Raw genomic sequence first — 24989 nt, forward strand, 5'->3', positions numbered from 1 at the left:
TGAGTGCATACAGTGAGAATAAGTTTATTAAGAAAGTAAAGAAACGGGCCGGGGGCTGTGGCTGACGCTCACGCCTGTAATCACACCACTTTGGGAGGCCAACCCAGGTGGATCCCTTGAGCCCAGGAGTTCAAGACCAGCCTGACCAACATGGCGAAACCCCCTCTCTACTAAAAACAAACCAAACTTAGCCAGGAGTGATGGTGCACGCCTGCAATCCAAGCTACTTGGGAGGCTGAGGCAGGAGAATCGCTTGAATCTGGGCAGAGGTTGCAGTCAGCCAACATGGTGCCACTGCACTCCAGCCTGAGTGACAGAGCAAGACTCCATCTCAAAAAAAAAAAAAAAAGAAAGAAAAGAAAAAAGAAAAAAGAAAAAAAAGAAGAAGAAATGGCTACTCTACTGACAGAGCAGCTCAACTGATTATACTTAGTTATTTCTTGATTATATGCTAAATAAGAAGTGGATTATTCATGAGTTCTCCAGGAAACAGATGGGCAATTCCCAGAACTGAGGTTTCCTTTACTTTTTAGACCATATGGGGTAACTTTCTGATGTTGCAGTGGCATTTGTAAACTGTCATGGCCCTGGTGGGAATGTCTTTTATCATGATAATGCGTTATAATTAGCATTTAATGGGCAGTGAGGATGACCAGAGGTCACTTTCATGTCTATCTTGATTTTGATTGGTTTTGGCCGGCTTCTTTACTGCGGTTTTATCAGCAAAGTCTTTGTGACCTGTATGTTTTGCCGACCTTCTATGTCATCCTGTGACTATGAATGCCACACCACCTGGGAAGGTAGCCCAGTAGGTTTCAGCGTTATTTTACTCAGTCCCTATTCAAGATGGAATGGCTCTGGTTCAAACACCTCTGGACACAGTTACACCAGCTGTGGCTGACAACCTTTTCTGGGCTGAGCCACCAGTACTGACCTGGTATGTTGACTTGGAGAGAGGCTGTGGAGTTCCATTGAAGGCCCTCTTCATTTCTCACCTTTTCCTACTGAGCAAATTGGTCCCTGTATCTGTGGTCTCTGCCTCTCCACAGTGGCCCCCTCTTCCTCACGCCTCCCCCATCCACACCACCGACTTGTTGCTCCTCACATTCACATAGCTCTTTTCCACCTGAGCCCCCCTGCCCCACCCCCCTGCAGACTCTCCCAATCTGTCCTGTCCTGGCTTTTTCCTGCTTCTGCTTTTTGATTGTTCCCCAGCAAAATTTTGCTGGACCCCTTCTGTTGGAAACAGATACTTGGTGCGGCAAAGAAAAATTAGCACTGAGACAAAGGATTTTTCAGCAATGCAATTTTTACTTCCTGGAGGAAGACTACCCTCACTAGCCATCTTGCCATGAGAGTACAATGAACAAAGGAAAACACACAAATTTATCCCTTATGCATTTTGGGTCATCCTTACTGCTGGGTCTGATTTCTGTTGGCTGGAGCCAGACCTCACAATCTAAACTAAAACCCAATTGGCTAATAACTTAAAACTTTTCTAAACAGTTAAAAGCAATGGAGAGCTGGGACACGCCTGTGAGCACATCCAGCATAGATATCTTGGTTAAAGTACAAGGTCATAGAATGTCCTATGTGCCTGTAAGCATGGCATGTCTAACAGCTACATAGGATAGGACTTAACAAAGTTGTTAAGCACATTTATTCTTTAACAAAAAAGGAAACTTTAAAAAGGAACTTTTCTACTTCCCACAACAGCTTAAGGCAGGCCTTTCTTCTTTCTTATCACACAGGGCACTATTGTTTTCCTTCAAAGCACTTATCACAACTCATTTTGGGCTTATCAGTGTGTTCATTTATAGAAAGCCTGTTTTCCCTGCTTCAGTGTAATCTTCATGAGGTACAGAACAATATGGAGTCAGTTTTGTTCACCATTTTGTAGCATCTTAGATTTAGAAGGAGCTCAATAAATATTTGTTGACTGAATGAATGAATAAGTGGGCCTGGGTTCAATGACTGTCAAGATACTGTTGTTTTGGAGGGTTCATTTCCCTAGCAGATCCTCCAGACCACATTCCCCCATGGATTCACTGGTTCCTCCCCGCACCAAAGTGTGTCTGATTTTCTTTTCACTCCTTTTTCTACCTCCAAATTAAAGGGAATATAATTCTATTGCTAATTTCACATTGTATTACCAGAAGTCAGAAAAAGCTTCTGCCATTTTGCGATCTGAATAGAACAGCTTTCTAATAGGTTTTGTGATTTAAATGAACAGTCCTCCATGTCACTGAAGTCCACCTTCTAACAAATACCCTAATGGCATGTGTCCTTCAATATCTTGCTATGCTCCCACCCTCATCTCTACTTGCCACCAAATAGTCCGTTAACTACCTTAAATAGCTAGAAGTCATCACATGTAATGTGCATCAGTTATGACCAATTGGTATTTGTTGGGCAAATCTGATGTGTCCATGTATTGTTCCAGCACTTTCAAATCTGATGTGTCCATGTATTGTTCCAGCACTTTCAATAGAAAAAGAGATGAGTCTTTTCCACAAAGGTTTTATCACTTCCCAAAGAAGTAGAATAAATACACATTGCCGTAGACATCTATGGCCCTCAACAGAGCCTTTTTTAGACTTTGCTTCAGCATTCTACAGGGCCTTGGGATCATGACCTGATCTGAAGTTGGTTATCACTGGCTAATGCTATGAAAACATGATTGATTTAAAAAGTGCCAAACCGTCCATGGCAGGTTCCAGCTTGAATTCTTTCCACAGCCCTGGACTGACCTCAGGCAAGGTCTGAATTCATTAGCAGGGCCCTGCGTGATTCAGCTCCTGCCTGCCTCTCCAGTGCATCTATCTGAGGCCCTCCCAGGGCCTTCTGGAGTGACTCATGTTCTCTCCTTTCATGCTTTTATGTGCACTGGAGCGTCAGCCTGAATCAGCCTCCCTCTGCTTCTCCACCTCTCTCTGACTCATTCTTGAAGACTGAGCACTGGGGTCACCTCCTCTTGGAAGCTTTGCAGACTCAAGTTTAGTTTCTCACCTTCCGTGTCCCCATTGCACTCTGCAGTGGATACCTGTTATGCATATGTGTTATCTATGTATCTATTATGCATATATATGTACATAAATGTAACATGCATAGCTAACATGCTTTAAATACGATGTGTCAGCTGTGCTTTTGGTCTCCCATGACCTTATTCTTTTTTTCCTTTTTAGAGATGGAGTCTTCCCTTCCCTTCCCTTCCCTTCCCTCCTCCCCCCTCCCCTCCCCAACCCCTGCTCTTCTCCCTCCCTCCCCTTCCTTCCCTTCCCCCCCCTTTTTTTTTGGCAGGGTCTTTCTCTGTTGCCCAGGCTGGAGTGCAGTGGTATAATCCTAGTTTACTGCAGCGTCAACCTCCAGGCTCAAGCAGCCTCAACCTCCAGGCTCAAGCAGTCCTCTTGCCTCAGCCTCCCATGTAGCTGAGACTACAGGCATGCACCACCACACCAGCTAATTTTAAAAAATTATTTTTTTTTGTAGGGACAGGGTTTTGTTATGTTGTCCAGGCTCTCATTGTCTTTTAACTTCATCCCCACAGCAGTCCCCTGAGTGGTGCTGATAACTTACTCAGTCATACAGCCAGGAAACGACAGTAGAATTTGAGCCTGGGATCCAGAGTGATCAGCTTCAGAGCAATGTGGCCCTGCTGTCCCTTGGCTGTCCTCACACTATCACAGCCACTGATGTCATTCATTGGCATTCTCTCTAGACTGTGAGCTCCTTGACAGTCAGGGCAGTCAAGGACTGATCTTTTTCAGTAACTGGCACATTGTATGAACTCATGAATGGTAATGATGATGAATGAATTTAATGAGGCACAGAAGAAAAAGTGAATAATACATGGTCCTTTATTTCAAGAGGCTCACTATCTTTCTTTTCCCTCTCTCCCTCCCTCCTCTACCCCTCCCTACCTTGCTTCTGTTTTCCTTTTTTTGTTTCTGTTTTTTTTTTTTCCCCTCAGATAGAAACTTTTAACAGGAAAGTTACATGTTAAAATTGCATTCTAAAATCTTATTTATTTATTTATTTATTTATTGAGATGGAGTTTCGCTGTTGTTTCCCAGGCTGGGATTACAGGCACGCACCACCATGCCCAGCTAACTTTTTTGTATTTTTTTTTTTTTTTCAGTAGAGACGGGGTTTCACCATGTTGACCAGGATGGTCTTGATCTCTTGACCTCGTGATCCACCCACCTCGGCCTCCCAAAGTGCTAGCATTACAGGCTTGAGCCACCGCACCTGGCCCCTATTTATTTTTAATTTTAGTTTAAGTTCTGGGATACATGTGCTGAATGTGCAGATATGTTATATAGGTATACATGTGCCATGGTGATTTGCTGCACCTATCAAGCGATCATCTAGGTTTTAAGCTCCACATGCATTAGGTATTTGTCCTAATGCTCTCCCTCCCCTTTCCCACACCCCCTCAACAGGCCCTGGTGTGTGACGTTCCCCTCCCTGTGTGGAAGGCATTGGCAAAGACTTCATGACTAATACAACAAAAGCAATTGCAACAAAAGTCATAATTGACAAATGGGACCTCATTAAGCTAAAGAGCTTCTGCTCAGCAAAATGAACTATTATCCGAGTGAACAGGCAATCTACAGAATGGAAGAAAATTTTTATAATCTATCCATCTGACAGAGATCTAATATCCAGAGTCTACAAGGAACTTAAACAAACTTACAAGAAAAAAACAAACAATCCCATCAAAAAGTGGGTGAAGGATATGAACAGATAATTCTCAAAAGAAGACATTTATGTGGCCAACAAACATGAAAAAAAGCTCATCATCACTGGTCATTAGAGAAATGCAAATCAAAACCACAATGAGATACCATCTCATGCCAGTTAGAATGGTGACCATTGGCTGGGTGCGGTGGCTCACACCTGTAATCCCAGCACTTTGGGAGGCTGAGGCAGATGGATCATGAGGTCAGGAGTCCAAGACCAGCCTGGCCAAGATGGTGAAACCCTGTCTCTACTAAAAATACAAAAGTTAGCCGAGTGCAGTGGCAAGCGCCTGTAATCCCAGCTACTCAGTAGGCTGAGGCTTGAGAATTGCTTGAACCTAGGAGGCAGAGGTTTCAGTGAGCCAAAATTGTGCCATTGCACTCCAGCCAGGGCTATAGAGTGAGACTCTGTCTCAAAAAAAAAAAAAAATAATAATAATAGATGGCTATATTTAAATCATTAAAAAGTCTGGAAACAACAGATGCTGGTGAGGATGCGGAGAAATAGGAACACTTTTACACTGTTAGTGGGAGTGTCAATTAGTTCAACCATTGTGGAAGACAGTGTGGTGATTCCTCAGGGACCTAGAACCAAAAATACCATTTGACTCAGCAAGCCCATTACTGGGTATACACCCAAAGGATTATAAAGCATTCTACTATAAAAATACATGCACACATATGTTTATTGTAGCACTATTTACAATAGCAAAGACTTGGGACCAACTCAAATGTCCATCAATGATAGACTAGATGAAAATGTGGCACATATACACCATGAATTACTATGCAGCCATAAAAAAGAATGAGGTCATGTCCTTTGCAGGGACATGGATGCAGCTGGAAACCATCATCTGCAGCAAATTAACACAGGAACAGAAAACCAAACACTGCATGTTCTCACTCATAAGTGGGAGCTGAACAGTTTCCTTTCTTTCTTAACAGACTCACTGCAGGGTCTTTTCAACAACCCTAGAAATACATACTATTATCCCAACATTATAAGTAGAAAAAATGAGGCACAGAAAAGATAAGTAACATGGCCAAGATCACAGCTGGGAGGTGGTATAGCCATGATTCAGACTGCAGTGGCCCGGTCCCAGAGCTCATGTTCTTAACCTCTATGATATGTTAGGTCTCCAGCAGCCTCATTGGGCAGAGGACATGCATAGACTGATGCATAACAAGAAATAGATACAGATACCTGGAGAGACCTGGACAAACAGCTTGGTGGGGCAGGAGAGAGTGCTGTTCAGTGTGGTTAGCTGGACAGCAAGCCCTAGTGGGGAAGCGATGGGGATGAATTAAAGACAAAATGGGACTTCTCGCTGTGTAATCCCAGCACCTTGGGAGGCTGAGGCAGGAGGATCACTTGAGGCCAGCAGTTCAAGACCAATCTGGGCAACACATGAGACCCTGTCTGTACAAAATACTAAAGAAATTTTAAAAATTACCCAGCTGTAGTGGCACACACCTGTAGTCCTAGCTGTTCAGGAGGCTGAGACAGGAGGATTGCTTGAACCTAGGAGGTTGAGGCTGCAGTGAGCCATGATTGCTCTACTGCACTCCAGCCTGGGTGACAGAGGGAGATCCTGTCTCTTAAAGAAAACAATGCCGGTGGAAATCTGATTGATGCCCCTAGGAGCCCAGGGCTCGCCCACAACCACCTCTTCCTGCTCTGTAAAAGGGGCTCTGGCTGGGTTCCTGGTACAGACAGGTTTCATGTGTGTGTCGGGGACATCTTGGGTGTTCATGGGGTGGCAAGAGCAGCCCTCAGCATCCTGCCATTCTTTGTCTTATTCCAGCTCAACTTGCCATCTGCGTACCTCTGTGACAGGCTCTGTGAATCACTCATTCCTCCTCTGAGGAATAAATGATGTCAAGTCTCACAAAAGCAGAACATTTGGGTTTAAATGAGATGTCACACAAAGATAGACCGCGGGTTCTACTTTCCCTGTTGAGCTGGCATGGCTTTCGAGCGAGGCACCTTGCCAGTTCTCAGCTTGAGCTTTTGGGCCATAAACCCAGAGTTCTGGCTGCTTCAGCTTCATCTGGATTTGATTTTCAGAATGCCAGACTCAGCAAGAGGTGAAGCAGGCCCCAACAATCATAATTTTGACACAAATAGGGAAAGTCTGAAGAATGAAGATGAGTGAACATTGATTTACTTGTGTCTCCAGTCTTCCTTGCATCAAGCCTATCCTTTATTATCTTTTTTTTTTTTTTTTTTTTTTTTGAGATGGAATCTCGCTCTGTTGTGCAGGCCGGAGTACAGTGGTGCAATCTCGGCTCACTGCAAGCTCTGCCTCCCGGGTTCAAGCGATTCTCCTGCCTCAGCCTCCTGAGTAGCTGGCATTACAGATGTGCACCACTGTGCCTGGCTAATTTTTAGTAGAGACAGGGGTTTCACCATATTGGCCAGGCTGGTCTCGAACTCTTGACCTCGGGTGATCCGCCCGCCTCGGCCTCCCAAAGGCTATCTTTTATTTTACTCACACCTGCTGATAACAGACATTCTGAAAGTAAATTTACTACTTTAATATTCCAGAACTGCTTTCTGCAGCCAATGATATGCAAAGCCTTTGAATGCAAAAAACAGAATGATCCTGGTGTAGCAGAGAGAATATGTGGTTAAGCAGAGGCCAGTGATATCCTGCGGCAGATTTGTTGACCCCATCACAAGTGTGCATAGTCAGCTTCCTGTCCTGCTATGTGTCCGGAGTCTCTCTTTAGGTAGCAACCTTCACACCTGGCTGTGGTGTGGGTGGGAGAAAAGCAATCTGATTTGCTGGAGAAAATGACTCACAGCAGGATGTAAATGCAAACCACGGATTTAGCTCCTCGCAGGGCATAATTCCATTTTAGACAAGAGGCTTAGTAATCAAAATCTAATAAGCTTAGCAATCAAGATCTTGATAGAATGTTGGGGGAAGACTCGCTTTCGCAGAGGAATTTTTGAAAATCCATTTGTTACCCTTGTCAGCCCACTTTGTCTGATTCACTTTTCTCAGCATTCGGGAAACAAGCGTCAGTATCCTGGCAGTCCACGTGGGGAGGGGCCTAAGCTGTAACTGCTCCAGGCGGTTCAATTTCAGCTTCCCTCTTCCCTCTTCAGAGCGCCTCTCAGGGCATCTTCGCACTGTGTCCACCCTATTCCCTCCACCAGGCACCTACATGCTCTGCCATGGCAAGCCTATGCCTATTCTTTGGGTCCCACTGGGGATATCCCTTAAAGCTTAGGAATTTAAGCAGGAACACAGACTACCTGTGCTCCATTATAGCCCCACTCTATATCTGTATATAAATAATTGCTTGGCATAGTGTCTGGCACACAGGGAGTGTTGTTTAAGTGTTTATAACCATTTCCTCCAGGAAAATTCTCCCTCTCTGGCCCCTGAGGCAGGAATCTCTCCTGTGTGCGTATTTTGATGACCTCTTTATTTGCCTCTGTTCTAGAATGTGAGATACTTGAAGGCAGGGGCTGTCTTTCTCACCTTCACTTCTGTGACTAGAAAACCGCACTGAGGTTTTAATTTGAGTAATGTACTCTTTCCGCAGCCTGAATGAATGGTAAGGATTCTCCCTTTCCCATTCCAAGAAAGTCACCAAGTGTCTTTATGTTTAGGACTAATGATTTTGGCACTATAGGGATAAAGGAAGAGTTCAGAAATAAAGCATGCAACAGGCATCTGGAATATCACCCCTACATAGAATTTTGTTGTAAAAATGAAGCCCCAACTGAGAGAGGAAGAAATAGGCCAACCCCGGAGAGAAGGTTCTGAGAGCTTTTGGAGAGACTGGGAGCAAGGCAGAGATGTGCAGGTCCTGTAGTACAGCAGACCGGCACTTCCCTCCCACAGCTGGTGTGTGGCAGGACCTCATGGCAGAAAAGCTGCATGGTCCCCTGAGAGAGAAGGTTCACCAAGCCTTTAACTTCCCAGTCGACAAAAGATCTGAGACTGGGCCACTGCTTTCAAGGGACCACATGGATTTTGACACTGAACACCTCAACCCGTTCAGTGTGACCAGAAGAGAACAGAGGATCTTCCAGAATGTTCTAGATTGTGCTAGATCCCCTCACTTGACCCTAGGAAGAAGGGTTCCTGCCCCCCATCCCCACCAAATTCTAGAGATTGAACTTCCTGAGTGAAGGGGGACTCTGAACAAATCTAACTTTATTTGGAGACACAAAAGAACACTGCCTTTCAGAAATGCCAGTGAAGTGAACTAAAATTCACATCTACAGCGTGTCCATGGTCCTGGCTAAGGTAGGTCATGTAAAATACTTGGTGAATAAGTAAATAATGAAAGTAACTTGAAATTTCTCCAGTCTATTTTTATAATCCCATAGCAACATTTTTTATTTACCTACCTGGAATGAAAGTTTTCCATGGCTATTTCCCGAGCATTTAAAGTGCATGCAAATGAGTTGTCTTTGAACAAGGATTCAAAAGACTTTTATGACTGCAGGCTAGCAACAAGCTGAATTTCTATCGCACTAGTATACATTGTAGGTTGCTAACGTGACTAAGCCTTGCTACTTTACACTTTGTCTATGAATAGATTGAAGTTTCCAATGAGAGCTTGCATCACAAAGCCCCACCTAATATGATAAAGGCTTGAAGACAAAAACTCAAAATCTTGCTTTGTATAGTGGTATCCATGTCATAAAGTTGCCTTATACCTACAATTTCTAGTCCCTGCTCAGAATGCAAGTTATTTGGACTATTATTTTAAGTCTCAATTACTTGTGGTTATTCATACAGGGATCACTTAAATGAATTCAATCTAGAAATAACTGAACAACATTCCTTTAGTCCTTAGTTTCTGCTCATTCTCTTCTCTAGTCTTCGGACTTTTTCTCTAGGCTGCTACACGAGCCGCAGATTCAATGTATTATCTTCCCGCCCTCCCAGAATCCTCAAGAATTCACCCTTGACTTCTTTCATTGTTCTTTTATCTAGGTTTTGTTGTGTTTGCTTTGTTTTTGCTTTCAATAGAATTTTTGTTTTGGAAAAGTCTTAGGGTCACAGAAAAATCGAGCAAAAGGTACAGAGATATCGCATAATACCCCGTCCTAAAACATGCATAGCCTCTCCTATTATCGATGTGTCTCACTGGAGCAGTACACTTGGGACAACTGATGGACCTACAATGACACATCATTTTTGCCCAGATTCCGTAGTCTACATTAGGGTTCACTCATAGTGTTGTACTTCTATGGTTTTGGACAAAGGTATGATATGTGTCCACCATTGTAGAATCTTACAGAGTAGTTTCACTACCCTAAAAATCATCTGTGCTCTCCCTGTTTATTCCTCCTTCCCCTGAACTCCTAGAAACCACTGATCTTTTTACTGTACCGTTTTCCAGAATGTCATATAGTTGGAACTGTACAGCATGTAGCCTTTTGAGATTGACTTCTTTCATTTACCAATATGCATTTAAATTTCCTCCATGTCCGCCGGGCGCGGTGGCTCAAGCCTGTAATCCCAGCACTTTGGGAGGCCGAGGCGGGTGGATCACGAGGTCAAGAGATCGAGAACATCCTGGTCAACATGGTGAAACCCCGTCTCTACTAAAAATACAAAAAATTAGCTGGGCATGGTGGCGCACGCCTGTAGTCCCAGCTACTCAGGAGGCTGAGGCAGGAGAATTAATTGCCTGAACCCAGTAGGCGGAGGTTGCGGTGAGCCGAGATCGCGCATTGCACTCCAGCCTGGGTAACAAGAGCGAAACTCCGTCTCAAAAGAAAAAAAAAAAGAAAAAAAAAATTTCCTCCATGTCATTTCATGGCTTGACAGTGCTTTTTCATTTCCTTTCGGTGCTGAATAATATTCTCTTGTCTGGCTGGACCACCGTTTATTTATTTATCCACCTATTGAAGGACATCTTGGTTGCCTCCAGGTTTGGGCGGTTGCAAATGAAACTGCTATAAACATCCATGTGCAGGTTTTTGTGTGAACATAAGTTTTCACTTTTTTGGGTAAATACTAAGGAGACGATTGCTGAATCATGTGATAAGAGTATCATTAGCTTCCTAAAAAATCTCCAAACTGTTTCCCAAAGTGGTTGTACCATTTTGCATTTTCACCGCAATGAATGAGACGTTCTGTGGCTCCAAATCCTCACCAGCATTTGGTGTTGTCATTGTTCTAGATTTTGGCCATTCGAATAGGTGCACAGTGATAGCTCATTTGTTCTTTTGATTTGCAATTCCCTGAAAACATATGAAGTTGAGCATCTTTGTGTATGTGTATATACACAAAGATTTGTATATATATTTGTACTTGCATATATATATACACATAAAAAGATTTGTATATATATTGTATTTGTATATTTATGTGTGTGTAAATACATATATATATTTTATATATATATATACAGTTGTCATCTATGTATCAATAATCTTTGGTGAGGTATCTGTTAGGTTCTTTAGTCCATTTTTTACTTGGGTTGTTTTTTTCTTGTTAAGTTTTAAGACTTCTTTGTATATTTTTAAGGTAGTCTTTCATCAGATTGTCATGCAATTCTCCCAGTCTGTGGCTTGTGTTTTCATTTTCTTGACAGTGTCTTTGAAGAACAGGGTTGTTTTTTGTTTGTTTGATTGTTTGTTTGTTTTTTGAGACGGAGCCTTGCTCTGTTGCCAGGCTGGAGTGCAGTGGTGTGATCTTAGCTCACTATAACCTCTTAACTCCCTGGTTCAAGTGAATCTCCTGCCTCAGCCTCCCGAGTAGCTGGGATTACAGGCATTTGCCACCACACCCAGCTATTTTTCTTTTCTGGTTTCACCATCTTTGGCCAATGTAGTCTTGATGTCCTGACCTCATGATTCACCCACCTTGGCCTCCCAAAGTGCTGGGATTACCCAAAGTAAGGCACCTTGCCTGGCCAGGTTTTGTTGTTGTTGTTGTTGTTGTTAAGGATAAAGTCCTGCTCTGTCACCCAGACTGGAGTGCAGTGGTAAGATTATATAGCTCACCATAGCATTGAATTCCTGGGCTCAAGTGATCTCCGGCCTGGACCTTCCTTCCAAAGTGCTAGAATTACAGGCAGGCATGAGTCACTGTACTTGGCCTTGACATTTTAAATTTTAATAAAGTTTGATCTATCAGTTTTCCATAGTTCATGCCTTTGGTGTTGTAGATTTATTTTCTTTATCTTGTTAACTATCAGAAGGGTATTTCAAAGATAGGTAATAACTGGAAAAGTAGAAGCTAAACAACACCATGATTAAGCAATCAGGCAAACCCTGAAGGTGAGACACTCCACTGGACAACTGTCCTGGACACTTAGCAAATCAGCATCAGAGAAACAGTGAGTCTAATAGAGTTAAAGCAATTTAAGTGACCCAACCATCAGATGTATTATATAACATGTGATCCTAGATTAGATTTCAGTTTATATAGATTTAAATAGCTACAAAAATGATTTTGGGAAACATTATGGAAATTGGAATATGACTTGGGTCTTAAATGGTATTAAAACTCATTAAGATTATTATTATGGCTCGTTAGGCATGATAGTGTCGATTTTGGTTATGGAGGCTGTTCTTATTTTTTAGAGCTGCATACTAAAGTATTTAGGGATGAGATGTCATGATGTCTGTAGTTTACAGTGTTTCCGCTTAAAAAAATAAATCAAATGTAAAGGAATAAAATTTGGAAGAACAGAATTATTTCACCCATGAGATCCTCACTGGCAGACCCAACCAAACCAATGCCTGCTTTTCTACAGGATACGAGTAAAGACAGCCCTTGGGTGGGGAAAGGGCATGGAATCTGGCTTATGCCCTTCCCTTTCCTAGCTGTGCGATCATGGGCAAAGTAATTCTCCTGTCTGTGTCTCAGTTGCTTCAGCCATAAGTTAGGTGTATTAGCTGTATTAGTCCATTTTCATGCTGCTGATAAAGACATACCTGAGACTGAGTAATTTATAAAGAAAAAGAGATTTGAAAAAACTAGCAGATACAAAATAAGTTCCCTTTATAAATATATCTTTCAAGCAAATCTGACACATGATGATTTAGGACTAAAATTTATCTTTGTCACCAATAGAATGGACTCACAGTTCCACGTGGATGGGGAGGCCTCACAATCATGGTTGAAGGGGAAAGGTGTAGATTACATGGCAGTAGGCAAGAGGGAACTTGTGCAGGGAAACTCCCCCTTATAAAACCATCAGATCTCGTGAGACTTACTACCACGAGAACAGTGTGGGGGAAACCACCCCCACAATTCAATTATCTCCAACCTGGTCCCTCCCACAATATGTGGAAATCATGGGAGCTACAATTCCAGATGAGATTTGGGTGGGGATCCAGAAAAATCATCTCATTAGTAGACCTACCACACAGGATAATTGTGAGGATAAATGAGTTAATATACACAAGGCCATTAAATCAGTTTCTGGCACATAGTAATACATAAGACTTACCTATTATCATTGTTTTTGTGTTTGTTATTCAGGTATATGATACTAGCATGTGTTGGGTTGGCATAGACTGATACAATCAGTGCAGCTTCTTGGGTTTTCTGGTACATTGCTAGTAGCCATGTAAACTCCATATTTTTGGGGGCCCATTTTTGAGTTTTTCTCTTACAGTACATTGAGAACTGTTTGACTCCATGTTTTAGGGGCTGGTGAAGAGTGGTGAGACCTAAAGACATTTTCTCTTATTAGTTGTAATGGGGCTTTTGGCTTAGTGCTCCATTATAAATCTAAAGTTTTAAGTTTAGTTAAATAATAGGTAATTGAAGACACCCCTAGGTCTAGAATCTTCTGACAGAAGATTTAACATCTTCATTAGGAATATTGGACTAGAATTCATCTTTTCCTTTAAAAAACTAGCAGATGCAAAATAAGTTCCCTTTATAAATATATCCCTTCAAGCAATTCTGACACATGATGATTTAGGACTAAAATTGATCTTTGTCACCAATAGAATAGGAAGAGGGTAAATATGGTTTTATAACTGTGTCTCAGGTTTTTAGTTGGAGCAATGCAGTACTTTAAGATTACAAATGACTTTATTTCTTAGTGTTCTATGTCATTTTTCAATTTTAGATTTTTAGTACAGATTAAGAATATTTTTTCTATTCCTTTCTTTCACTTATATAAGCACAGGGAGCTCTTTGACCTCTAGAAGCTACCAGGGCTGTTTGGCCTGTTACAACGGCACATTTATTATCGATTGGTTTTAGAGGAACTGAAATTTTCAGATTTGATGAGTGTGTATTAGAGACAATTCTAAATGACTGAGTTAAAATTTACAGTCATAAAAATTTATGAGAACCATTTATTTTGTAAGGTCTGCAGTACCAAAATAACAGCTTCAGAAATTAGAACATTATTTGTTATAATTCTACTACGATATAATTTCTTTCTTTTTTTTTTTCCCCCTGATAAGGAGTCTTGTAATATTACCCAGGCTGGAGCACAGTGGCGTGATCTCCGCTTACTGCAACCTCTGCCTCCTGGGTTCAAGCGATTCTCCTGCCTCAGCCTCTTGAGTAGCTGGAATTACAGGCTCCCGCCACCATGCCAGGCTAATATTTTGCATTTTTAGTAGAGATGAGGTTTCACTATGTTGGCCAGGCTGGTCTTGAATTTCTGACCTTGTGATCCACCTGCTTCAGCCTCCCAAAGTGCTGGGATTACAGGCATGAGCTGTCATGCCTGGCGTACATGATAATTTCATAAAAGCAAAACATTATTTAAAATAACATAAATAATTTTTAAAATCTGACATTGAATGCAAGTACTGTGTTGCAGTGCTTGACATGAGATGTCTCATCTACTTCTCACACCACCCAGGGTCTGCTCGTGCTTTCATTTGTCTTGAGAAAACTGAAATGGACAGGACACATGACTGGCTCAAGGTCACACCGCAGCTGTGGTAAGGTGAGGTTGTAATTTAGAATCACTGATGACTTCTTCATCCAGCCAATATTTATTGAGCATTTGTTAGGCACCAGACTCTGTTCCAGGTGTGGGGATAGTAATGTGAATAAAACATCAGAATCTTTGCTGTGAATATTATGAAATACTGACACACAGTTGAGGTTAGCAGTAGAACTGGTAAACACTTTTCCCATGATTAGGCAGCATTCTAGCCCCTCTACTTAGAAATTTAGCCCTACAGACTGATTTGTTTTTCCAGAAGGAACAAAGGTCCTAAAGCTGACCATAAGTGCCTGGAGAGTAGAAGTTTGGCTCTAAATCTGGACTTGTCCAGAAAAAAAAAAGCGTGGTGGCTCATGCCTGGAGTCCCAGCTACTGGGGAGGCTGAGGCAGGAGTATTGTTTAAGTATTGCTGAGCCCAGGAGTTTGAGGTTGCAGTAAGTCATGATTGCACCACTGCACTCCAACCTGGTGACAGAGTAAGACCCTGTCTCAAATAAAAAATAAAATAAAACCAAAAACCCCACACTCTCTTTGAACCAGCTATTTCCTTAACCTTCCTCAACACACACACACACACACACACACACACACACACACTCACACTTCTTGATATCTTTTCAAAGCATCATTTATCCTAGGCAAGCTTTATAAACCTGGGTCCCTACCTTTTACAATTCAGGATCACCAGCCTGGCTGGACTATTTTGTTGTTGTTGCTATAGATAGCTGCAACAATTGCCACACAACGGAACACCACAGTGCATTTCCATAATAAAATAACCTAAATTTGCTAGTGGAGCCTGTAGTTCATTAGGTAAGGCTTTTACTCCTTTAGCAACCAAATTACTCTCTTACCTCAGTGAATGACAGTCTCTGCAATGGCCTAACATATTTGGGCAGCCCAGAGCAAGCATGCAGAGGCACCTTCATCTCCTTACATCACAGCCATGGGTACTTCCGACCAATTCATGGGTTGGATGAACAGGGTTGCCATTTATGAAGTTACACAGGCAAGTAGTTGAGTAAGGAATTTTAAAACAGTGAAGATTTCTCTTTAGTTTCTGTATCTACATAAACTTTCTGTAATTTGAAATATAGTACTAGCTTTTCATAATTGAAAAGTATGGGGATAAACAAATGAAATACCTTCAGCAGTAACCATGGATATATAAAATCAAAAGAATTACTATTATCATACTGCATATTTATACTGAATTCATTCCTTATTTTAATTTTCAAACCCAGTGATACTTGATCTTTATATTTGTGCCCTATTCTATTTTATTTTTTTGAGACAGAGTCTCTCTCTTGCCCAGGCTGGAGTGCAGTTTTGCAGTCTTAGTTGGATGCAACTTCTGCCTCCCAGGTTTAAGCAATTCTTGTGCCTCCCACTCTGGAGTAGCTGGGATTACAGGCATGTGCCACCACACCTGCCTACTTTTTGTATTTTAGTAGAGGCAGGGTTTCACCATGTTGACCAGGCTGGTCTCAAAATCCTGACCTCAGGTGATCCACCCATCTCCACCTCCCAAACTATTGGAATTACAGGCATGAGCCACTGTACCTGGCCATTGTGCCCTATTTTAAAGCCCTTATGCATGCATATTGCATTATAGAAAGTGAAAAGAAAATTTTTTTTTGAGATAGAATTTTACCCTATCGTCCAGGCTGAAGTGAGTGGCATGATCTTGGCTCACTGCAGCCTTTGCCTCCTGGATTCAAGTGATTCTCCTGCCTCAGCCTCCTGAGGAGCTGGGATTACAGGTGCATGTCACCACATCTGGCTAATTTTTGTATTTTTAGTAGTAGAGACGGGACTTCATCATGTTGGCCAGGCTGGTCTTAAACTCCTGACTTCAAGTGATCCACCTACCTAGGCCTACCAGAGTACTGGGATAACCGACTAACCGACATGAGCTATCGTGCCTGGCCTAGAAAGTGAAAGAATCTTGAAATAAGATTTCCCTCTCCTGTGAGATACTGAGACTAGCACTAATTTCTTCTACCATTCATTGAAAAAAAAGCTGCAATATGTTTCATAATAATGTAGAATTTTAAAAATGCCCAGGACATTTGAGCTATGTATAAATAGCATAACACAGATATCATTAGGATACTATAGTTTATGTTTATAAAGAGACCTGTCTAGTTCTCTTGAATTTCATGAAAATAAGCAGAGAGACTTAGCTAGCTACAGCACATGAACTTTGATGGGAAATTTTAGTGCAAGCTATCAAATCAAGAAAGGTACAGTGAAAGCTGATGAAGCCCTTATTTTACATCATTTAGAGAAATGATTTCTGTTTTCTTGAACACCTCATCTTACTGTCTCCCTGTAATCTTGGCTATGAAATAGACATGTATGTTATGTTTTTGCTTTTTATTAGTGAAGGGTTTCTTTTTCCTCTCTTTCTTGACATGAGAGACAATTTGATGATAAGCTGAAAACATCCCATTGGATGGATAAAACATTTGGACTGAAAACAAACAGGAGTTACAGCTCTGGTTCTGACCTGCCTAGATTTTTGTTAATAGGACAAATTATTCAACCCTTCCGTTTTGTCATCTGTATTAAGGAGAGCAGTTGACTGAATTATTTTTAAAGTTTTATCCCTCACTGTATAACGCTACAGTTTCAATATAGCTGTAGCTCTGATAACTAAGAAACAAAATGGTAATCATAATAATCTAACTATTAGATATTTGGTGATGCCACATTCATAAAGCAAAAATGTAACGTTAGTTCCTTTAGTAGTCCAGTTGCCCCTTTTGCTGTGGAATAAAATGCCTACTCTTAATTATTCCTTTCCTTCGAAGGAGTATCCGTAACTGTGACACACTTGGCATCTCTCTGCCTTTTTCACTCTTCTTTTTTGTTCGTGGGGGGTGGGGTGGGGGAGCGGAATATGTAGTGACCTGTCAAACTGGTGAGTGCAGAGGAGAAATTGGATAGAATGGCCAGCCCTTTCCTCTCAGTTCCTCTTGAGAGCTGTTGACCTGCAGATAAATGTGTCCTCTCGAGCCCTCCCGGGAGCTGGGGACCTGTGGAAAAGGTGTGTCTGCTTTGACTCCTCCAGGCTGTAGGTTTATACGGTCAGGGCCCTCCCTGGGGAGCTCTGTGGCCACCCATAGGCAAGCTTTCTAGGTCTGGGGTTTAGTGTTAGGAAACCCAGTCGGCTCTTAAATCTAAGCCACATTCTGCAATATCAGCTTTCTTAGTAGTAAACACGATATTTTGATTTCTTATTTTTTGGGCCTATTTCTCAGGTGGTTCAGAATGTGGATGTGATGCTATTTTTGGAGTTCCCTGCAGTCCCAACGAACAGTACTACATTGTATGAATAAATGACTCTGGCCATGAACTTTCTGCTTAGATTCATGCAGGTCTTCTCTCAGTTGTGATTGTCTCTGGTAGAAAAACTTGACAACATCACGGCAAACTCTGGTGTTCAGGATGCTAGAGATCATTATCTTAGCCAACAATAACATGGCAGCATGTCACTCACGGTTATGCAAAAGAAGCCAGATATTTAAACAATCACTGTGAGCCATAAAACACCGCATCCAGTTTGTTACAGAGCTCAATCAAGATGGGAAGGAAGAGGTTCTTATTTTATCAATCTGAACGCTGGCTGAAAGTAGAAGAACCAATCCACTTTATAATAATTTGTTTTCTCTCTTGACTCCAGAAAGAAGAAGGGTTGAGGACACAGAAGGTACAGAGTTTAATAAATATTTGAGGGCTGAGTATGGTACCCAGACTTCTCTGGGTGCTGTGGGACACAGCAGGGCACCAAGAAGACCAAAATCTGTATCCTCAAGGAGCTTGTATTTTAGTGGAAGGAGATATGCATTAATCAAAACAAATAAGTAAATAAAGTAAATAAACAAATAAAGTAAGTAAATATGCTAATGCAGTGTAGTGACACCGTGTTGGAGCCAGACAGCTTGGGGTCAAAGCCTGGCTCCATCACTTACAAGCTGTATGAACTTTGAGGAAGTTCTTAACCTCTCTGTGCCTTGGTTTCCTCATCCGTAAAATTGGTTTAATAAAAACTTTGAGGTTTGTCATGAGGATTACATTTAATTAGTGTTAAACACTTAGACTTGTGCCCAGCACACTTTAAGCACTATGTAAGTACTTGCTGTTATTATATTAAATGGTACAAGTAGAAGAAAGGGATAAAGCAGTGTTGGATGGGTTTGTAGTTTTAAATGGGTTGTTAAAAAATCCAAAACAAGATCTTGATGAAAAGCTGGCTTTTAAGTAAAGACCTGAAGGAGCTGAGGGAGTCAGCCACTCAGATATTTGGTGGAAACCGTGCCAGGCAGAAGGAATGGCAACTGCCAAAGCCTTGAGGTTGGCAGATGCCTCTGTTCTAGGACTGGCAGGTGTGGAGTGTGGCTGCGGGGGAGAATGCAATAGAGAGGGGTGGTCGATTGGGACTCCTTCGAAGTAGAACCTAGGACAGGAAATCAAATGTCATTGATTTCCTGAGGATGTGCTCTCAGGAAAAAGTGAGGGAAGAAAGGAGGAGAGAGCAGAAGAGCTAAGTAGGAATGCAGCCCTGGCAGGTACAGCCTGGCCCCAGAGGGAGCACTGGAGCGTGAACCGCACCACAGTGAGCTCCCCCTTGAGACAAGTGGCTTGGCTTCTCGTTTCTTCGTATCAGCCAGTGACTGGCAGGGGGCTGTTGGGGAGATGGCTCCCATTGGCCAAGGGCAGTTCTCATCAGCAGGGGCAGTTGCGAGTCGCTGCAGCAGCTGGAGGTGGTGTGGGGAAGGGGATCGGGCAGTTCGCAGCAGTGCCCACTACAGGAGTGTCATGGAAGATGAAGCTGCTTCTTCTAGGGACTTGTAGACATTTCAAGTCGTAGTTCCAGAAGATTCGAATCTGAATTTAATGAGTCCATCTGGCTACATTCCAGGAACAGAATCTTAGCCATGATCAGGGCTGGAGGCTTTTCAGTTTGTACTTGCGCTTCTGAAAAATGTTAAAAATGACACAATGGGAGCATGTTGGTCCCTCTACAGCTTGCTAGCATCTGACTTTTTTTTTTTTTTTTTCCAGACAGGGTCTCATTCCATTGCTCAGGCTGGAGTGCAGTGATGCCATCCATTGCAACTTTTACCTGCCAGCAAACTCTGCTTCCCAGATTCAAGTGATTCTATTGTCTCAGTATCCCAAGTAGCTGGGATTAAGGTACAGGCCATCATACCCGGCTATATTTTATATTTTTAGTAGAGACAGCATTTTACCATTTTGGGAAGGCTGCTGTTGAACTCCTGACCTCAGGTGATCCACCTGCCTCAGCCTCCCAAAGTGCTGGGATTACAGGCGTGAGCCACCACGCCTGGCCAAGAGATCCTGTTTTCAAGGGCAGTATATAGCCAGAAAGTTATGTATAAACACAGATTGGACATGGTAATTTCTGTTCACAAAGGTCACATGTGCAGGTACATAAATTAGCAGCATGTATCTAGAGTTATGACCAAACTGTTTTTAAGATGCCAAAATGTAAAATCACATCTTGAAAATACGATGAAAATATGAAGAGCTGGTCTACACATGTCAAAAATCATATGTTGCTTATAAAAGAGATGAATGACAGCTGCAGGATTCAAGTGCAATATGATCTCAAGAAATTAACACTGATCAAAGAGAATGAGAATATTTTTACATTTCACTGAAAATACACTGACTACTAGAATGTAAAAAGCTAGCAGGAACTCAGGGAGAAAATTACAAAATCTAAAACCAATGACCTAGTATTTCTCATTACCTAAACAACAGCATGATATTAAAAGGAAGCTGAACATATGGAAGGCGTCATAAATTTGTGCATCATCCTGTGTAGGGGCCATGCTGATGTTCTCTGTATCATCCCAGTTTTGTTAGATGGGCTGTCGAAGCGCGCGCCTTGTGTGAAATTTGAGATCAGCAATGAAGCAGCATCCTTTGCACTTTGAAGGTCATCATTGGTAGGCGTGGCTAACAGTGCCTGTGGGGGCGGGGGGCAGTGGCTCACGCCTGTAATCTCAGCACTTTGGGAGGCCATGACGCCCCCAATCCCACTACTGCAGAGGCTGAGGCACGAAAATCGCTTGAGGGAGGCAGACGTTGTAGTGAGCCGAGATCACGCCATTGCCCTCCAGCCTGGGTGACAAGAGGGAAGCTCCATCTCAAAACAACAACAGCAACAACAACAACAACAACAAAAACACAAAATACAGTGTCTGCGGGTGCCATCTTGTCCTCACTTTTTCCCACTCAGTGTCCAGCTCTTCTTCCTGACTGCTGGCCCCACTGGCCAGCTATGAGTCAGGCCCACCATAAGATGCTCTGCTGTGAGCTCACAGAGGTGGAAGCCACAAAGAGCTGGCAGTCCTCCACAGACTTCTGTGCCAGCGCCTTCACGGTTGCCTTCCAGCAGTCAGTGCACCTCACATCCAGCAAGCTTTGACTTGTTTGCTTTTTCCAGGCTTCATTAGTGACTTTTCTCTGGTGCTTTTCAGATCGTTCACCCTCAGCTTTTCCCCAGATTGTGGAAAGTCTAACTCCATAATAAATAACGTACCCACAGTGCTCATAATGGTCTCGCTTCCCTGACTGAACTCTATGGTACAAGAGGGAACTATAATTGCCTTCATCTTATTACATTTCCAGGAACACTTTATCATTTCTTACAGGTTGCCACACCAGACGTCTTCTTGGCTGGCTGTCCTTGAATAGAATCAATATATATCAATATAATCAATGTAGCCCTGACTATAATGTATTAGTCAATTCTCACACTGCTATAAAGAAATACCTGAGACTAGGTAATTTACAAAGAGAAAAGGTTTAACTGGCTCATGGTTCTGCATGGCTTGGGATGCCTCAGGAAAATTACAATCACGGTGGAAGGCGAAGGGGAAGCCAACACATCCTCATGGCTGGAGCAGGAGGAAGAGAGTGAGGTGGAAAGGGCTGTATGCTTTTAAACAACCAGAAATTTGGAGAACTCACGATCACAAGAACAGCAGGGGAAGCTGCCCCTATGATCCAATCACCTCCCACTAGCCCCTCCAACACTGGGGGATTACAATTACACATGAGATTTGGGCAGCGACACAAATCCAAACCATATTAATAATATCCTTGAATTTCTGGTAGAGAGGGCATGAAGAACTCTTTTCAGAAGAACCTTAATCTATCTATCTGAATATCCTTTTCAGTGAGACATACAGCTAGACATACATTGGGAGGCAAACCATGATCTTATAAATATCTTTCTATAGGTAATACACTAGTCTGGCTCAAAAATCAGAGCTAGGCCAGGTGCAGGGGCTCACGCCTGCAATCCCAGTACTTTGCGGGGCTGAGGCGGGTGGATCACTTGAGCTCAGGAGTTCAAGACCAGCCTGGGCAACATGGTGAAACCCTGTCTCTACTAAAAATACAAAAATTAGCCAGATGTGGTGGAGTGCATCTGTAATCCCAGCTTCCCAGCTACTCAGAAAGTTGAGGTTGCTTGAACCCAGGAAGCCAAGGTTATAGTGAGCAGAGATTGTACCACAGCACTCCAGCCTAGGTGACAGAGCGAGACCCTGTCTGGAAAAAAAAAATCAGAGCTATATACAAAGTATGCATTGGGAGGTCTGGTCCCCATCCCTATTTTTGTCTACCACCCTTCCCCCACCCCTAAAGGTAACCACTTCTAGTAGTTTCTTGTATTCTTTCGATGTTTTCTTATAAATAAATATCTTTTCTTTATAACTATCTTGCAGGGAACTAAAAATCCTCCCGCATCTCCAGGGCTGGACCTGTTACCTCCTGGCTTCTCCCTGTTCTTGGCCTGCATCTTTCCCCCTCATCACACAGCATAGCATGCTGAAGGGAGGCCAGCACGACTTCAATCGGTCATGAAAGTTCTGAGTTTACTCATTCATAACCTCATGCTGTAATGGAAAGTGTGTCGGCCTGAGACTCAGACTATCTGGTTTCTGGTCCTAATTGCCAAAAGTCCTCTGTGGGATTAGGGGAAAGACATCTAGGCTTTCTGGCTTCAGCTTCTTTGTAATTTGTTTTGTAATAGCAACACTATTAGAATAGATTACAGGTCTTTTGCTATATACCTAAATCGATTGCCCTTGTAAAAGCCTTTTTAGACACTTGCATTTCAGATACTTATTTTTTTCTTTTTTCTTATTTTATTGTTTGAAACGGGGTCTTGTTCTGTTGCCCAGGCTGGAGTGTAGTGGCACAATCACAGCTCACTGCAACCTTGACCTCCCTGGCTGAAGTGACTGAAGTGATCCTCCTGCTTCAGCCTCCTGAGAAGCTGGGACTACAGGCATGTGCCACCATGCCCAACTAATTTTTTTTTTTTTTTTTTTTTTTTTTTTTTTTTTTTTGTAGAGATGGAGTTTCTACATGAAACCCCATCAACATGAAAACCATGTTGCCCAAGCTGGGCTTAAACTTCCGTACTTTAGCGATCCACCTGCCTCAGCTTCCTAAATGAATGGGATTACAGGTGTGAGCCACTCCACTTGGCTTTAGTTACTTATATTAGAGTTCTACAGTATATGGCACATGCTTCCCAGAAGCGTTATGAAACTAAATATATGGATCGACACTGACACTCTCCCTTTATCCAGATGCCGCGTGACTTTGTGTGGTGGCTGTGCCATGCATGGAGGCACCGGAGGGAAGGATGGGAGTTCCAGAAAAGATGGGGTGAAGGTGGTTTCCTCACTCTTTTGCTTTCAGCACAGTGTGATGTATTACAGTTTATGTATGGTCAGTTCTATTATCATAAATGTTTTTCAATAATAGTCTCTAATTTTAATTAAATCAACTCTCATAAAAACAGACAAATGACTTAAAAAGATTTCCTGAAAAGAAACCATGGATTGAGGTGAAAGCAATAACATGAGTTCAAGCAAATAAACGACAACAGAAAAGACAGAGCAGAGACTTCTACCCCCAGAAAAAGCTCTTTGTTATCCACATTGAAAGGTAAAAATAAAAAGGGTCAAACGAGATTTGATGAAAAGTCTGACAAAACAGTCAAAATTATCAGGGAGATGGCTTGCAGGTTGTATTTACATCCACTATCATTAATGAGGAGCCACAACTTCAGGGCATATTTTTACTTGAAATGGTAACGAGTGTAGCATGATGCTGTCACCATCAGAAAGACATTTAAAAATATGATTTCCTACAGTCAATGAAGCCAATCGTGTTCCTTTCCTTGCAAGGGCCCAGTGTGCAATGGCTGCGAATGGCAGCCTTCTTGGAAGTGTATGGCCCTGTCGCTTGTATGCTGTATGTGTTGTCCTGAGGAGCCTTGGGGACAGCCCTTTCCAATGGACGTTCATGTCCCTGACCTGATGCTGTTTCCAGTCTAGGCTCCAGACAGGTACGCAGCATGCCTCTGAAAGCCCCAGGGTATGGTAGGCAAGGTCTATACTGGCCAAGTCATTATGTTCATCTGCACCAAGCTCCAGAACAAGGAGCCTGAGAGTAAGGGCCCACGCAGGACCAAGTTCAGGTTCCTGAGCTGCCAGAGGATCCATATCTCAAAGAAGCGAGACTTTTACCAAGATAAATGTAGATGAATTTGAAGACATGGTAGCTGTGAAGCAGCTCATCCTACACAGCTATCGAGTCAACCTCCCCCCCCCCCCAAATCATGGTCCCCTGGACAAGTGGCTGGCCCTGTGCTTATGGGGGCGCCCACTGGGCTGCCCCTCCTTACTCACACCCACCAATAAAGCCCTCCTGCCCTCCAAAATAAATAATAATATTATGTATCTCATCTTTATATCATCTTTTAGTGTCTTTTTAATGCATGAATTGTAATGCTTATAATACATTGGTAAGTATACATAGTGGAAGTGTGGGCTGAATATTTTTTGCTGATTAGAGGGCACAATCAAAAAGCTGGTGACCCCTGATTTGTACTGAGACTGACATGTTCAGAAGCCCATCCAACTTATGAAGAAGACATGTGGGTGGTGGCACAGCTTGGACTCTGTAATTCAAGACTGTAACACATTTATCGCTCTACTTTTTATGATCTAGAACACATGAATCTATGAACTAGGGAAAGGGTTGTACTTTAGAAAGTCAGATAAGTATATTTGTATTTCAGTTATCAGGAAAAACTCCTCCATCCTCACTCCTCAACTTCTAGAAAAAACAGAACTAAATTTAACAATCTTTCAATCAAGTGTGTTTTCTTTGTTACTTTCACCTGCTTCAGAATCTAAGTAAATTAACATTGCTAACCTTTTAGTTTCTTGAAAGAAAGGGAATCTGAAGATTTTTCAGAGTCAGGAAAGAATTTTG

General features: G+C 42.4%; 2 non-coding genes across 2 annotated transcripts; one reads left to right on the top strand and one right to left on the bottom strand.

Annotated features, from left to right (window-relative positions):
• Positions 1-20464: 20464 nt before the first annotated feature.
• On the bottom strand, positions 20465-20568 carry LOC120363769 (U6 spliceosomal RNA). Its single transcript, XR_005579215.1, has one exon. It is a non-coding gene; the product is annotated as a U6 spliceosomal RNA (small nuclear RNA).
• A 3288-nt stretch (positions 20569-23856) lies between these two features.
• Positions 23857-23997, top strand: LOC120363805 (small nucleolar RNA SNORA70). Its single transcript, XR_005579243.1, has one exon. It is a non-coding gene; the product is annotated as a small nucleolar RNA SNORA70 (small nucleolar RNA).
• Positions 23998-24989: the final 992 nt, after the last annotated feature.

This window comes from Saimiri boliviensis, chromosome 3 (genome assembly GCF_048565385.1).
Source record: "Saimiri boliviensis isolate mSaiBol1 chromosome 3, mSaiBol1.pri, whole genome shotgun sequence".
NCBI classification, from domain to species: Eukaryota; Metazoa; Chordata; class Mammalia; order Primates; family Cebidae; genus Saimiri; species Saimiri boliviensis.